Genomic DNA, 16,527 nt, shown 5'->3' with positions numbered 1-16,527 from the left:
AGGTATTTGTTTAATGTCCTATAGTCATAGATGGTATTCGATAAATGAGTGGAGATAGATATGTATGTAATGCAGAGTGGTGGTAGATATACAGAGTAGTGATAGATATGCAGAGTGGTGGTAGATATCCAGAGTGGAGATAGATATACAGAGTGGTGATAGATTTACAGCGTGGGGATATATATACAGAGTGGTGGTGTATATACAGAGTGGTGGTAGATATACAGGATGGGGATAGATATACAGAGTTGTGATGTATATACACAGTGGTAATAGATATATAAAGTTATATAAACAGAGTAGAGATAGATATGCAGAGTGGTGGTAGATATGCAGAGTGGAGGTATATATACAGAGTGGTGATAGATATACAAAATGGTGATAGATATATAAATTGGTGATAGATATGCAGAGTGGTGGTAGATATACAGAGTGGTGATAGATACACAGAGTGTTGAAAGATATACAGAGTGGTGGTAGATATACAGAGTGGTGATAGATATGCAGAGTAGTGGTAGATAAACAGAGTGGTGATAGATATACAGAGTGGTGATAGATATACATAGTGTTGGTAGATATACAGAGTGGTGATAGATAAACAAAGTGGTGATAGATATATAAAGTTGTGATAGATATGCAGAGTGGTGGTAGATATACAGAGTGGTGGTAGATATACCGAGGGGTGATAGATATACAGAGTAGTGATAGATATACAGAGTGGTGATAGATGTACAGAGTGGAGATATATAACGTGGTGAGAGATATGCAGAGTGGTGGTAGATATACAGAGTGGTGGTTGATATAAAGAGGGATGGTAGATATACAGAATGGTGATAGATATACAAAGTGGTGATAGATATACAGAGTGGAGATATATATGCAGAAAACATTGATAAATAACAGATGTTAACGATGTCAATTATCACTTATCTTGTGATACTGTAATACTATTGAAAAAAAAAAATGAGCAAGGTCTGTGTTCATGCAATAATCTTTGTTTTAGACTTACAAAGATGTGTAGTAGTAATTGTAATGTAAAATGTAGAAAACAAAACAAAACAAAAGCAAAATAAATAAGCAAAAGAAGGATAACACTTAGCCTGAATTTCAGACAAAAATTGAATAATGGTCAGTGAAATTGACAAGACTAATCTATAGAATATGCTTGACAGAAGTTTGTAAACTTGACTTAAGTTTCAATTTACGAGTGCAGAAGTGAGAAACACATTTAGATTGTCTATTTTTTAGATTCTGGTACTACTATATTTAGGAAGATAGATGTATGTGACATCCTTTAATAGTGCAACCATTTGTCAGTTGTTTGTGTGTAAATAGCATGTGTAAAAACGAATTACCAATGGATGTAAATAATAAAATGTGTATGTTTACAGGGGTAAATTCAGTAAATAAATATACGTCATCAGGGACCGCACATTTGGGGGAGAGCTTTCAGTATAAAATTGAAGACCTGTGCTGCAATGATTGGTAGATAAAGTTTTCAATATTTTTTTTTTGATTAGATGGATCAAAACTAAGGTTAAAAAAAATAATTAAATAATGCTGAATGCATTTAATTTTTTTTAAAACAGGATTGAAAAGTGATGGGGTCATTGTAGGAATTAAGTGCGAAACTACAGTGTTTGTAAACAAAGCCATGTGGACGGCCCAAAAATGCCGCATGACCCTATGTTTTGATGGTTGCAAAAGATGGGGCTACATTTGTACTTTAATGAATGAAATATGAAAGCTTCTAATTTCTAAAGGTAAAAAAGTTATAAATTTAATTGAACATGTAGGTTAACATTGAAGTTAATGGGAGATTTTTTACTGAATTTACCCCTATAGGGAGAATTTGCACTCTGTCACTGTACATTTTCAAGGCCACCTGAGAACCCCAAAGTTCTTTTCTGGTAACTATTAATGCAATGGAAGCCTTTTGGAATCAAATAGCACTATCTTTATTGCAAAAGTCTATTTTTAATTGCGGTCGGCATGGGTGTACTGAGTGGACTGGTGGTAGAGAGCATGGGGTCTATGGGAAGAAGTCAGTTGTGTGGCCTGATGGAAAGAAAAAAATAGAAAGGGTTCACAGGCTGTCCTACATGCATGCACATCATATTTTGAGGGATGAAATTCCAAATAAAAATTTACAGGGGGAGCGGTTAGATGTCTCGCACATATGCCATAACCCCATCTGTCTGAAGCCGGAACATTTAATTCTTGAGCCACACTCTCTCAATATGGATAGAATGGGGTGTAGAATGAGAAATTTATGTACAAAGGATCACCATCCACATTGTTTATTATAAATTAAGGTGAATATTATTTATTTGAAAGCCTGGTAGACTTGCGGAGTCTGCCATATGAGTGGTCTTTGGGGTACATAGGACTGTTTTTAGTGACCGGTAAAAGTTTATTTTTTGTATAATCTTTTTCCTCCTGATGCCGTGCATGTATATCGTACAGAGAATGCTTTCGTGCATTTCTATGATTGATACTGTTTTCTGAGTATTTACAATTTCTCATTTGATCACTATGGTCTTCTAATTTTTTTAGAGATTTTGCCACTTTTGTACCTGGTTGTATTGGACTTCCAGCCGCCTCGCACAAGATGACGATAGAATTGCCTTTACCATGATTGACTTTGTGACATGCCGTATGTACCCGGCCTGTAAAGTTTCTAGCATAGGTAACATTAACTGGTACAGTGCTACGTATGGATCGATTTAGGGCTTCAACTTTTTGTGTATTTGCACTTTTAGCTGTTTTAGCAAGCATGCCTGGACCCAGACGGTAATTGACACATTGTCGCAGAATATTTTCACTGTTCTCATTTAGCTCAATTTCAAAATTATGCCTCTTTAAATATGCACTTTTGTCAATCCATGATTGACATTTTCTAGATATAGAACAAACAAATGAATATAGGGAACAATCTGTGTGATCTCCACAGTAACAGCCCACTATGGCATCTGAAACATATGAAAGTTTTGATTTCATAACATCAGGGGATTTGTGATATCTAATATTAGCCTGTACGAATTCTGCCTGACAACGGGCTGCCATGTCAGAAGCAAACAAACTTTGTAGCCGGGTTCTTTGCACCTTTAACCGAGCGGGCATAATGTCACAAACTGTGGATAGATTATTTACAAATTTTCTATGGTTAGATGCTACATGTCTGGTGTCAAGAAAATGGATGGGGGTTGTTGTAGTTAGTCCTTCCTGAAATAAACTCTCTGCTGCTCTGTATGCACTGCTGTCTGGGTCTGTTGTTACTTCATTAACTTCTAATCCATCCTCTTTTAGTTCCTCAAAACACTCTCTTGCCCACCGCTCTTCATTACCTATACTGTCTTGCATGTTAATATTTGCCGTGCACGGACCAGCATGTTCACCGACATTCGTACTAACTGTATGCTTTCTCTTCGAACAGAGCTTAGACTTTGGTAATGTGTTTATAATGCTATGTTTATATGTTTCATTTTCAGCTACTGTGTAAGCACACTGGGTTGCTGGTTGAAAAGGGAATAAAATAAAATTGAGAATGGAAATGGGGAATGTGTCAAAGAGACAACAACCCGACCACAGAACAGACAACAGCAGAAGGCCACCAACAGGTCTTCAATGCAGCGAGAAATTCCCGCACCCGGAGGCGTCCTTCAGCTGGCCCCTAAAAAAATATATATACTAGTTCAGTGATAATGAACGCCATACTAAACTCCAAATTGTACACAAGAAACTAAAATTAAAAATAATACAAGACTAACAAAGGCTAGAGGCTCCTGACTTGGGACAGGCGCAAAAATGCGGCGGGGTTAAACATGTTTATGAGATCTCAACCCTCCCCCTATACCTCTAGCCAATGTAGAAAAGTAAACGCATAACAATACGCACATTAAAATTCAGTGGTCTTCCCAATGCCAGAATAAATAGCATTATTGTATACGCAGTCAGATTGAATATTAACAACATCAGGATTTTCCCCGCGTATCTTTTTTATCCTTTTAATTTTCTCCCTTTGTCGTTGTAAATCTCTCTTATTTTTTTCTTCTATCTTTTCAGATATTGCATTAGCAGTGTGTTGCATACCAGAGACAGATGGAGGAGGAATATTTGAGGCCATACAGATTTTACGGTAACTTGCTGTACGAATGGGAGTATGATGTAGACCAACTTGTAAACCAAGATTTATTTTTGCTGCGCGTCGTCCTCTATTTATACTTGCAACCTCTTCGTACAAGTTAAACATTTTAGATCTGTATGTGCATTTTGTACATTTTGCGCACTCTTTCCAAGCTGATCCCCACTTCTCTTCCATTGACAAGTCCCATTCAAGGATGCCATTACAATGTGGGGATACATTCTGATGCTCTCTGAACACCTCATTCCACATTTCTGTGTTTTTGCTTATTGTTACTGTTCTGTTGGTGTATTTTTCAGATCTGGAGGTAAAAAATTAATGAAAGACTTTAATTAACTCCCTATCTTACATCACTGTGTAGCAAATGTTGCTTATTTATCTTTTTTATATTATGTAGTATCATGTATAAAATTAGAATTATCTCCCTTTGAGACTGTATTTTTCAGAGCAGTGTTTTTAAGGCTGTGATGCAGATATTGTTGTAAATAAGCAATTTTCAAGTATTTTAGCATTCGAATAATTATTTGGTATGTAGAAATAATATATTTATTTCATCATTCAATGCGTTTCTTCAATTCAAAAATATTCTGTATAACTTTTCAGTATTAGATACCCTTCATCTATAAACTGTTGATAAAATGTTTGTTTTTCTAATGTGATGCTTAAAATTCTCTATTAAATACTGTAAATAGTTGCTTTATCAATTGTAATGCAAAGTATGATCTTACCCAGTCTTATTTTCATTCTCTGCACATTTTTCTACTTCAGTCTTGGCTGCCTGTTTTGGACGCAGAAGCCGCCCTGATGTTGAGTGCATAGGAATTTCAGCAGAGAATTTGATATTTACAGGTTTTGTCACAAGATCAAAGTCATCCTTGGATAGTCTTTCAAATTTAACCACAGGGAATACAGGTATTTTAACATTTTCCAATTTAAGTCCTCTGTTATGTGGAATATTTCCCTTCTTAAATCTGTGTTTTTTTAAGTGCACAGCATAACGTCCCATTTTTTAGTATTTTTTTTGATGAAATAATTATTCTTATAACAATATTTGTCACTCTCTGATTTCATTAAACAAAAGTAAGAAAAAGGAAAGTGCAGAAACAGGACAAATTTTATTGCTAAGATATCATTTTTATGGTTGACAGTTGAAGAAAAGTCTGTTTTTTCTCTGACTCTACCAGTATGATAAGACATTCTCATCTTTGATAGTAAATGACCCTATAGTTATCTGTGTGCACTTAAAATGATCTATACAAGATATTAAAACACAGATTTAGTGTAGGGAAATATTATTGTTGATTTTTTTTTGTATGACACTCATTTAAAAGCCTTTGAAACAACTTTTTGTGGTATTTTCAGGGTATACTTATTAAAACTTCCATATATGGAGACATTGATCTCAGAATATAACATGACTTATGTTTCTAAGATTAACTGGCAATATATGTTCAAACAAACACAAAAAAAAGTTCATATTTATTAAACAATATATTTTACATCATTTTTTATACAACATTCAATATACAACTTTATGTACAAAATATATACATTGGCCGCAATATGGGCTATAGTACAAATTTTCCTTAAACTTTGACAATTAAGCCTTTACAGATCTTGTATTGAATCTTGAACTTTAAAATAGGCTAAATTACATAATTAATACAAGAAAAGTATGATTTGAGGAAGAATTGTCTCTTATAGGGGTAAATTCAGTAAATAAATATACGTCATCAGGGACCGCCCATTTGGGGGAGAGCTTTCAGTATAAAATTGAAGACCTGTGCTGCAATGATTGGTAGATAAAGTTTTCAATATTTTTTTTTTGATTAGATGGATCAAAACTAAGGTTAAAAAAAATAATTAAATAATGCTGAATGCATTTAATTTTTTTTAAAACAGGATTGAAAAGTGATGGGGTCATTGTAGGAATTAAGTGCGAAACTACAGTGTTTGTAAACAAAGCCATGTGGACGGCCCAAAATTGCCGCATGACCCTATGTTTTGATGGTTGCAAAAGATGGGGCTACATTTGTACTTTAATGAATGAAATATGAAAGCTTCTAATTTCTAAAGGTAAAAAAGTTATAAATTTAATTGAACATGTAGGTTAACATTGAAGTTAATGGGAGATTTTTTACTGAATTTACCCCTACAATCTGCAAGCAAACCGGAAATATGAGTATTTCTATAATTAAACCAAATACGTAGGAAACGTATATTTTCCGGAAAATATTACAAAATAAAAATAGTTGAGTGGTATGAGAGACAAAGAGACAAATATCAATCCAAGGTTCAAATTTGTGTTGTAGACAATAAATAATGATAAATGAACAGGAATTATATAAAAGTACAAATGGTACTTGACAATATCAAACAAATATGGAAAGCATGTTATTGTTCAAAGTGATTTACACACATTTTATTTTTTCAGTTTTTTGGCTATGTCGTCAAATATTTCGAACCGATGTCTAGTTCCTTCCTCGTCTGATCCATATACATGACCATTAAAATACCACGAGCTTACAATATTGTCATGTTGGTACAGTCTATTTAGGAGACCCTGGTTGAGTTTTGTAATATCATCACCAATTCTAACTTTGAGTGCTTCGTTTATACTCTTCTTTTTACGCAGAAGTGTAATTTTGGTATCCATTCTGAGAAATTTTATGAGAATTGGCCTTGGAATCCCTTCTTTCCCTGGTATTCTATGCATTGCAACAATTTCAGACGGGTTGATGTCTAATTTGACTTTGTTCTTTAGTTCGTTAAGGAGAGAATGTGGTAGGTCTTCATTTCGATTTTCTGGTAATTGGTATATTTTCACATTTTTCTTACGTGAGTATTGTTCGTTCCAGTTACCAAGCCGAACACTTTCAGTGGTTTTCTTGTTGTTTTCATCAACTAGATCTCTCATTTTTCTAAGATCAGAATGCAGACTAGCATTTTTTTCTAGGAGATTCCCATTTTCAAACTCTATAGTGTTTAATTTGTCATGAAGATGAGATATTTTGGAATCGTAATTGGTTTTTAGTTTATCGACTTCTGACTTTACTTCCGACATTATCTCTTTTTTAATTTGTTTTTTTTAGGTTTTCGGATTATTGTTTAAATATCTCGGTGACAATTTCTGTTAGGTCTGATTTTTTCGGTACATTTTTCAGGGACTGCTTGATTTCGTCAAGTTCGTTTTCTATACAAAAACTATGGTCCGAGGAACTGGAGAGACAAGAGTGGAGACGTTTGGCTGGATTTGTGATATTTTGTTTATCTCCAGTTTTTTCTGTAAATGTTGATTCCTCGGCATTATTTGTGTTTTTGGCTGACAGTTTATCGACTTTAGCAGTAGAAATAAAACTGGTTATTTGTTGTTGTTGTTGAGACATATTTTATGAGGCGATTTAAACTATGTCTGCGATATTGAAAGTTCACTTTATGTGTACATCTATATGTAAACATTGGCTAATTACTACTCACTCGGTTGTCAGTTTTATAACTCGCAATTTAAACTGCAATCTTTATAATTAAAGTTCTGGTTTTTTTTTTAATATATCAATTCCAATCAATTAGTAGTAACATCGATGTAACAGAAAAGACGTAAAGAATATCTCTTAATGCATAAAAACACAAAATTTTCTGCAACAAATTCACATCAAACCTTCATGGGCGCCATCTTTCTTTTTTTCCTATTGGTATAGTAGGTACTTGTTGAATGTTCTATATAGTACCGCGTGAACGATAATTTCCAGTGCAATAGACCATGGAACAAAAAATGGCAGAAAAATAGAAAATAATATAGAAATATTAATAAAACAGTAAAATACTCTTTATTAAGTAATAATCATAGATGGTACTCGATGAATGAGTGGAGATAGATATGTGTGTAATGCAGAGTGGTGGTAGATATACAGAGTAGAGATAGATATGCAGAGTGGTGGTAGATATGCAGAGTGGAGATAGATGTACAGAGTGGTGATAGATTTACAGCGTGGGGATATATATACAGAGTGGTGGTAGATATACAGGATAGGGATAGATATACAGAGTGGTGGTAGATATGCAGAGTGGAGGTGGATATACAGACTGGTGATAGATTTACAGCGTGGGGATATATATCCAGAATGGTGAAAGATATACAGAGTGGTGATATATATATACAGAGTGGTGGTAGATATACAGGATGGGAATAGATATACAGAGTTGTGATATATATACACAGTGGTGATAGATATACAGAGTGGTGATAGATATAGAGTGGGGGTAGATATACAGAGTGGTGGTAGATATACAGAGTGGTGATAGATATACAAAATGGTGATATATATATAAATTGGTGTTAGATATACAGAGTGGTGGTAGATATACAGAGTGGTGGTAGATATACAGAGTGTTGAAAGATATACAGAGTGGTGATATATATATAGAGTAGTGATAGATATACAGAGTGGTGATAGATATGCAGAGTAGTGGTAGATATACAGAGTGGTGATAGATATACAGAGTGGTGATAGATATACAGAGTGGTGGTAGATATACAGAGTGGTGATAGATATACAAAATGGTGATAGATATATAAATTGGTGATAGATATGCAGAGTGGTGGTAGATATACAGAGTGGTAGTAGATATACAGAGTGTTGAAAGATATACAGAGTGGTGATTTATATACAGAGTAGTGATAGATATACAGAATAGTGATAGATATACAGAGTGGAGATATATAACATGGTGAAAGATATGCAGAGTGGTGGTAGATATACAGAGTGGTGGTAGATATAAAGAGGGATGGTAGATATACAGAGTGGTGATAGATATACAAAATGGTGATAGATATACAGAGTGGAGATAAATATGCAGAGTGGTGGTAGATATACAGAGTGGTGATAGATATACAAAGTGGTGATATATATACAAAGTGGTGACAGATATACAGAATGGTGATTTTTAAACGAAGTGGTGATAGATATACAGAATTGTGATAGATATACAGAGTGGTAGTAGATATACAGAGTGTTGATAGATATACAGAGTTGTGGTAGATATACAGAGTTTTTATAGATATACAAAGTGGTGCTAGATATACAGAGTGAAGATAGATATGCAGATTGGTGATATGTATACAGAGTGGTGATAGATATACATAGTGGTGATAGATATACTAAGTGGTGATAAATATACAGACTGGTGATAGATATACAGAATGCTGGTAGATATACAGGGTGGGGACAGATATACAGAGTGGTGGTAGATATACAAAGTGAGGATAGATTTACAAAGTGGTGATAGATATACAGAGTGGTGGTAGATATACAGAGTTTTTAAAGATATACAAAGTGGTGCTAGAAATACAGAGTGAAGATAGATATGCAGATTGGTGATATATATACAGAGTGGTGATAGATATACAAAATGGTGATATATATATATAAATTGGTGATAGATATGCAGAGTGGTGGTAGATATACAGAGTGGTGGTAGATATACAGAGTGTTGAAAGATATACAGAGTGGTGGTAGATATACAGAATGGTGATAGATATGTAGAGTAGTGGTAGATATACAGAGTGGTGATATACAGAGTGGAGGTATATAACGTGGTGAGATATATGCATAGTGGTGGTAGATATACAGAGTTGTGGTAGATATAAAGAGGGATGGTAGATATACAGAGTGGTGATAGATATACAAAGTGGTGATAGATATACAGAGTGGATATAGATATGCAGAGTGGTGGTAGATATACAGAGTGGTGATTTATATACAGAGTGGTGATAGATATACAAAATGGTGATAGATATACAGAATGGTGATATATAAACGAAGTGGTGATAGATATACAGAATGGTGATAGATATACAGAGTGGCAGTAGATATACAGTGTGTTGATAGATATACAGAGTGGTGGTAGATATACAGAGTGGTGATAGATATACAGAGTGGTGATAGATATACAGAGTGATGATAGATATACCGAGTGGTGATAGATAAACAAAGTGGTGATAGATATATAAAGTTGTGATAGATATGCAGAGTGGTGGTAAATATACAGAGTGGTGGTAGATATACAAAGGGGTGATAGATATACAGAGTAGTAATAGTCATAGTAGGAACTTGTTGAATGTCTTATAGTGATGGCAAACACAGGTTGAATGTCCTATATCTAAAGCAGGTACTTGTTGAATATCCTATTGGTATAGTAGGTACTTGTTGAATATTCTATAAAGTAGTATATAACAGGTAAGTGTTGAATTCCTATTGTTATACTAGGAACTTGTTGAATGTCCTATAGTTATAGCAGTTCCTTGGTGAATTTCCCAAAGCTATAGCAGGTATTTGTTTAATGTCCTATAGTCATAGATGGTATTCGATAAATGAGTGGAGATAGATATGTATGTAATGCAGAGTGGTGGTAGATATACAGAGTAGTGATAGATATGCAGAGTGGTGGTAGATATCCAGAGTGGAGATAGATATACAGAGTGGTGATAGATTTACAGCGTGGGGATATATATACAGAGTGGTGGTGTATATACAGAGTGGTGGTAGATATACAGGATGGGGATAGATATACAGAGTTGTGATGTATATACACAGTGGTAATAGATATATAAAGTTATATAAACAGAGTAGAGATAGATATGCAGAGTGGTGGTAGATATGCAGAGTGGAGGTATATATACAGAGTGGTGATAGATATACAAAATGGTGATAGATATATAAATTGGTGATAGATATGCAGAGTGGTGGTAGATATACAGAGTGGTGATAGATACACAGAGTGTTGAAAGATATACAGAGTGGTGGTAGATATACAGAGTGGTGATAGATATGCAGAGTAGTGGTAGATAAACAGAGTGGTGATAGATATACAGAGTGGTGATAGATATACATAGTGTTGGTAGATATACAGAGTGGTGATAGATAAACAAAGTGGTGATAGATATATAAAGTTGTGATAGATATGCAGAGTGGTGGTAGATATACAGAGTGGTGGTAGATATACCGAGGGGTGATAGATATACAGAGTAGTGATAGATATACAGAGTGGTGATAGATGTACAGAGTGGAGATATATAACGTGGTGAGAGATATGCAGAGTGGTGGTAGATATACAGAGTGGTGGTAGATATAAAGAGGGATGGTAGATATACAGAATGGTGATAGATATACAAAGTGGTGATAGATATACAGAGTGGAGATATATATGCAGAAAACATTGATAAATAACAGATGTTAACGATGTCAATTATCACTTATCTTGTGATACTGTAATACTATTGAAAAAAAAAATGAGCAAGGTCTGTGTTCATGCAATAATCTTTGTTTTAGACTTACAAAGATGTGTAGTAGTAATTGTAATGTAAAATGTAGAAAACAAAACAAAACAAAAGCAAAATAAATAAGCAAAAGAAGGATAACACTTAGCCTGAATTTCAGACAAAAATTGAATAATGGTCAGTGAAATTGACAAGACTAATCTATAGAATATGCTTGACAGAAGTTTGTAAACTTGACTTAAGTTTCAATTTACGAGTGCAGAAGTGAGAAACACATTTAGATTGTCTATTTTTTAGATTCTGGTACTACTATATTTAGGAAGATAGATGTATGTGACATCCTTTAATAGTGCAACCATTTGTCAGTTGTTTGTGTGTAAATAGCATGTGTAAAAACGAATTACCAATGGATGTAAATAATAAAATGTGTATGTTTACAGGGGTAAATTCAGTAAATAAATATACGTCATGAGGGACCGCACATTTGGGGGAGAGCTTTCAGTATAAAATTGAAGACCTGTGCTGCAATGATTGGTAGATAAAGTTTTCAATATTTTTTTTTTGATTAGATGGATCAAAACTAAGGTTAAAAAAAATAATTAAATAATGCTGAATGCATTTAATTTTTTTTAAAACAGGATTGAAAAGTGATGGGGTCATTGTAGGAATTAAGTGCGAAACTACAGTGTTTGTAAACAAAGCCATGTGGACGGCCCAAAAATGCCGCATGACCCTATGTTTTGATGGTTGCAAAAGATGGGGCTACATTTGTACTTTAATGAATGAAATATGAAAGCTTCTAATTTCTAAAGGTAAAAAAGTTATAAATTTAATTGAACATGTAGGTTAACATTGAAGTTAATGGGAGATTTTTTACTGAATTTACCCCTATAGGGAGAATTTGCACTCTGTCACTGTACATTTTCAAGGCCACCTGAGAACCCCAAAGTTCTTTTCTGGTAACTATTAATGCAATGGAAGCCTTTTGGAATCAAATAGCACTATCTTTATTGCAAAAGTCTATTTTTAATTGCGGTCGGCATGGGTGTACTGAGTGGACTGGTGGTAGAGAGCATGGGGTCTATGGGAAGAAGTCAGTTGTGTGGCCTGATGGAAAGAAAAAAATAGAAAGGGTTCACAGGCTGTCCTACATGCATGCACATCATATTTTGAGGGATGAAATTCCAAATAAAAATTTACAGGGGGAGCGGTTAGATGTCTCGCACATATGCCATAACCCCATCTGTCTGAAGCCGGAACATTTAATTCTTGAGCCACACTCTCTCAATATGGATAGAATGGGGTGTAGAATGAGAAATTTATGTACAAAGGATCACCATCCACATTGTTTATTATAAATTAAGGTGAATATTATTTATTTGAAAGCCTGGTAGACTTGCGGAGTCTGCCATATGAGTGGTCTTTGGGGTACATAGGACTGTTTTTAGTGACCGGTAAAAGTTTATTTTTTGTATAATCTTTTTCCTCCTGATGCCGTGCATGTATATCGTACAGAGAATGCTTTCGTGCATTTCTATGATTGATACTGTTTTCTGAGTATTTACAATTTCTCATTTGATCACTATGGTCTTCTAATTTTTTTAGAGATTTTGCCACTTTTGTACCTGGTTGTATTGGACTTCCAGCCGCCTCGCACAAGATGACGATAGAATTGCCTTTACCATGATTGACTTTGTGACATGCCGTATGTACCCGGCCTGTAAAGTTTCTAGCATAGGTAACATTAACTGGTACAGTGCTACGTATGGATCGATTTAGGGCTTCAACTTTTTGTGTATTTGCACTTTTAGCTGTTTTAGCAAGCATGCCTGGACCCAGACGGTAATTGACACATTGTCGCAGAATATTTTCACTGTTCTCATTTAGCTCAATTTCAAAATTATGCCTCTTTAAATATGCACTTTTGTCAATCCATGATTGACATTTTCTAGATATAGAACAAACAAATGAATATAGGGAACAATCTGTGTGATCTCCACAGTAACAGCCCACTATGGCATCTGAAACATATGAAAGTTTTGATTTCATAACATCAGGGGATTTGTGATATCTAATATTAGCCTGTACGAATTCTGCCTGACAACGGGCTGCCATGTCAGAAGCAAACAAACTTTGTAGCCGGGTTCTTTGCACCTTTAACCGAGCGGGCATAATGTCACAAACTGTGGATAGATTATTTACAAATTTTCTATGGTTAGATGCTACATGTCTGGTGTCAAGAAAATGGATGGGGGTTGTTGTAGTTAGTCCTTCCTGAAATAAACTCTCTGCTGCTCTGTATGCACTGCTGTCTGGGTCTGTTGTTACTTCATTAACTTCTAATCCATCCTCTTTTAGTTCCTCAAAACACTCTCTTGCCCACCGCTCTTCATTACCTATACTGTCTTGCATGTTAATATTTGCCGTGCACGGACCAGCATGTTCACCGACATTCGTACTAACTGTATGCTTTCTCTTCGAACAGAGCTTAGACTTTGGTAATGTGTTTATAATGCTATGTTTATATGTTTCATTTTCAGCTACTGTGTAAGCACACTGGGTTGCTGGTTGAAAAGGGGTCTTCCCAATGCCAGAATAAATAGCATTATTGTATACGCAGTCAGATTGAATATTAACAACATCAGGATTTTCCCCGCGTATCTTTTTTATCCTTTTAATTTTCTCCCTTTGTCGTTGTAAATCTCTCTTATTTTTTTCTTCTATCTTTTCAGATATTGCATTAGCAGTGTGTTGCATACCAGAGACAGATGGAGGAGGAATATTTGAGGCCATACAGATTTTACGGTAACTTGCTGTACGAATGGGAGTATGATGTAGACCAACTTGTAAACCAAGATTTATTTTTGCTGCGCGTCGTCCTCTATTTATACTTGCAACCTCTTCGTACAAGTTAAACATTTTAGATCTGTATGTGCATTTTGTACATTTTGCGCACTCTTTCCAAGCTGATCCCCACTTCTCTTCCATTGACAAGTCCCATTCAAGGATGCCATTACAATGTGGGGATACATTCTGATGCTCTCTGAACACCTCATTCCACATTTCTGTGTTTTTGCTTATTGTTACTGTTCTGTTGGTGTATTTTTCAGATCTGGAGGTAAAAAATTAATGAAAGACTTTAATTAACTCCCTATCTTACATCACTGTGTAGCAAATGTTGCTTATTTATCTTTTTTATATTATGTAGTATCATGTATAAAATTAGAATTATCTCCCTTTGAGACTGTATTTTTCAGAGCAGTGTTTTTAAGGCTGTGATGCAGATATTGTTGTAAATAAGCAATTTTCAAGTATTTTAGCATTCGAATAATTATTTGGTATGTAGAAATAATATATTTATTTCATCATTCAATGCGTTTCTTCAATTCAAAAATATTCTGTATAACTTTTCAGTATTAGATACCCTTCATCTATAAACTGTTGATAAAATGTTTGTTTTTCTAATGTGATGCTTAAAATTCTCTATTAAATACTGTAAATAGTTGCTTTATCAATTGTAATGCAAAGTATGATCTTACCCAGTCTTATTTTCATTCTCTGCACATTTTTCTACTTCAGTCTTGGCTGCCTGTTTTGGACGCAGAAGCCGCCCTGATGTTGAGTGCATAGGAATTTCAGCAGAGTGTTTGATATTTACAGGTTTTGTCACAAGATCAAAGTCATCCTTGGATAGTCTTTCAAATTTAACCACAGGGAATACAGGTATTTTAACATTTTCCAATTTAAGTCCTCTGTTATGTGGAATATTTCCCTTCTTAAATCTGTGTTTTTTTAAGTGCACAGCATAACGTCCCATTTTTTAGTATTTTTTTTGATGAAATAATTATTCTTATAACAATATTTGTCACTCTCTGATTTCATTAAACAAAAGTAAGAAAAAGGAAAGTGCAGAAACAGGACAAATTTTATTGCTAAGATATCATTTTTATGGTTGACAGTTGAAGAAAAGTCTGTTTTTTCTCTGACTCTACCAGTATGATAAGACATTCTCATCTTTGATAGTAAATGACCCTATAGTTATCTGTGTGCACTTAAAATGATCTATACAAGATATTAAAACACAGATTTAGTGTAGGGAAATATTATTGTTGATTTTTTTTTGTATGACACTCATTTAAAAGCCTTTGAAACAACTTTTTGTGGTATTTTCAGGGTATACTTATTAAAACTTCCATATATGGAGACATTGATCTCAGAATATAACATGACTTATGTTTCTAAGATTAACTGGCAATATATGTTCAAACAAACACAAAAAAAAGTTCATATTTATTAAACAATATATTTTACATCATTTTTTATACAACATTCAATATACAACTTTATGTACAAAATATATACATTGGCCGCAATATGGGCTATAGTACAAATTTTCCTTAAACTTTGACAATTAAGCCTTTACAGATCTTGTATTGAATCTTGAACTTTAAAATAGGCTAAATTACATAATTAATACAAGAAAAGTATGATTTGAGGAAGAATTGTCTCTTATAGGGGTAAATTCAGTAAATAAATATACGTCATCAGGGACCGCCCATTTGGGGGAGAGCTTTCAGTATAAAATTGAAGACCTGTGCTGCAATGATTGGTAGATAAAGTTTTCAATATTTTTTTTTTGATTAGATGGATCAAAACTAAGGTTAAAAAAAATAATTAAATAATGCTGAATGCATTTAATTTTTTTTAAAACAGGATTGAAAAGTGATGGGGTCATTGTAGGAATTAAGTGCGAAACTACAGTGTTTGTAAACAAAGCCATGTGGACGGCCCAAAATTGCCGCATGACCCTATGTTTTGATGGTTGCAAAAGATGGGGCTACATTTGTACTTTAATGAATGAAATATGAAAGCTTCTAATTTCTAAAGGTAAAAAAGTTATAAATTTAATTGAACATGTAGGTTAACATTGAAGTTAATGGGAGATTTTTTACTGAATTTACCCCTACAATCTGCAAGCAAACCGGAAATATGAGTATTTCTATAATTAAACCAAATACGTAGGAAACGTATATTTTCCGGAAAATATTACAAAATAAAAATAGTTGAGTGGTATGAGAGACAAAGAGACAAATATCAATCCAAGGTT

General features: G+C 34.2%; 1 long non-coding RNA gene across 2 annotated transcripts; it reads left to right on the top strand.

The window, feature by feature from the left end:
- Window positions 1–1,398: 1,398 nt before the first annotated feature.
- Window positions 1,399–15,587, top strand: LOC127725408 (uncharacterized). 2 transcript variants are annotated; one of them, XR_007992995.1, is made up of 3 exons: window positions 1,399–2,689; window positions 14,153–14,225; window positions 15,000–15,587. It is a non-coding gene; the product is annotated as an uncharacterized LOC127725408 (long non-coding RNA). The 2 variants fall into 2 exon arrangements; XR_007992994.1 differs by lacking the exon at window positions 1,399–2,689 and adding an exon at window positions 11,908–13,158.
- Window positions 15,588–16,527: the final 940 nt, after the last annotated feature.

Source organism: Mytilus californianus, unplaced genomic scaffold, assembly GCF_021869535.1.
Source record: "Mytilus californianus isolate M0D057914Y unplaced genomic scaffold, xbMytCali1.0.p SCAF_15, whole genome shotgun sequence".
NCBI classification, from domain to species: Eukaryota; Metazoa; Mollusca; class Bivalvia; order Mytilida; family Mytilidae; genus Mytilus; species Mytilus californianus.
Note: the sequence above shows the minus strand (reverse complement) of the source record. Positions and strands in the feature narration are given on the sequence as shown.